Source organism: Trichechus manatus, unplaced genomic scaffold, assembly GCF_000243295.1.
Source record: "Trichechus manatus latirostris isolate Lorelei unplaced genomic scaffold, TriManLat1.0 scaffold00023, whole genome shotgun sequence".
In the NCBI taxonomy this organism is placed as follows: domain Eukaryota; kingdom Metazoa; phylum Chordata; class Mammalia; order Sirenia; family Trichechidae; genus Trichechus; species Trichechus manatus.
In genome coordinates this window covers 5,541,152-5,542,812 of record NW_004443959.1, presented here as the reverse complement: position 1 = coordinate 5,542,812, position 1,661 = coordinate 5,541,152, and positions in this window count along the sequence as shown.

Below are 1,661 nucleotides of genomic sequence, written 5' to 3'. Positions count from 1 at the left end.
CAGTTCTACTCTGCCCTATAGGGTCACTATGAGTCGGAATCGACTCACTGGCAATGGGTTTATATATACATATACACACACATAGATATATAGAGTATACCCACATACACACCACGCACATACACCCATATAAATGTATATCTATACATAGAGAGAGAGAGAGAGAGAGCGATTGATTTACATCAAGGGATTGACACACATGATTTGAGGTCTGCATGGTCCAAAATCGATAGGTCAGGCGGTAGGCTGGAGACACCTGCTAGTTCAGGGTGACTGACAAGTCCAAGGCTGGATACTTCTGCAGACTTTTGTCCCGAGATCCATAGGTCAGGTGATGAGAAAGGTGTAGTGGAGAGAGAAAGAGGGTTCTGCCAAGATATTTATACTCTGAAAGCAAACCACACCCTAAGGAAACACCCCTTTTAACTGATTGATTGACTACATTAGATTACATTACAGAAAGTGATTACAACACATTGTGTTACATTACCGAACAACAGCTTCTCTACTATTTGGGCAAACCATGGGGAATTATAGCTTAGCCACGTTCACATTAATGCATAAAATTAACCATTGCATTGTAGCAATGCACAAGACTCCACTGAGAGACAAGTGGTGGCTGTCCATGAGGTGCATTGGCTGGGAATCAAACTCATAAAGACCCTACAGGACACAAAGTTTGAAGTATTTACTACCTGGCCTTTTACAGAAAAAGTTTTCCTATCGCTGGTTTAAAATAAAAAAGTAGGTTTATATACACTGAATAGAACAATGGAGAAATACTATTAAAAAAAGAAAGTGACAGAAGAATATGTTCTCATTTATATTAAAAAAAAAAGTACCAATGTTTAGAAAAAAATTCTGGCGCTATACGTACCAAATTAGTTACGATTACCTTGGGACTTGGAATGAAGTTGGTAGTGACAGTCAGGCTGTAACATATAAGTTCAGCGACTTCTTTTCCATTGGGGAGCATCTACTAAGCTAAATGGAATTGCCGAAAACATGGGTGGAGATTGTTTTGTAGAGAGCTAAACTGAACACAGAAATGTTTCCTTCCCTATCCTACACTGTAGTTAAAGGAGAAAGGATGCTGTTATCCCTTTCTTGATCCATTTATTTTCTGCTTTGAAATTTTTTTTTTGATACCATGTGCTTTCAGTAATGGAAGGCATGTGGAAACAAGGAGCATTTCTGACATTTTGTTATGAAATATGGATTTTGATACATATTGTGTGGGGTACATATGTCCCTGTCATCTTGGGTTATAGGATTATGTGTGACACGTATGTCTCTCTAGACTGTGCATCACCTTCTCAAAACTTTGATGGGTGCAAACAATGTATGACACCTGAAAACGAGGTACTCGTGGACATAGACTTATCGTAAGAAACACTACTTCCAAATAACACACAGGAACCTGGAAAAATACTTACAAGGTTATCTCCCAGTAAAAAAGCCAAAAGAGACAAAAGTTTTGCAAAATCACACCTCCAGGATGTATCACCTCACACTACCCTGTAAAAATAGTAATTTGCAGCACACGCCCATTTTTTTTATTTCAAATAGTCATAAAGGCCCCCGACTAGTGTCAGCAGGCACTATCAGTGGAAAAGCATCTTCCCAAGAAACCTGAGAGGCAGAAAATGTGTGTGGGGACC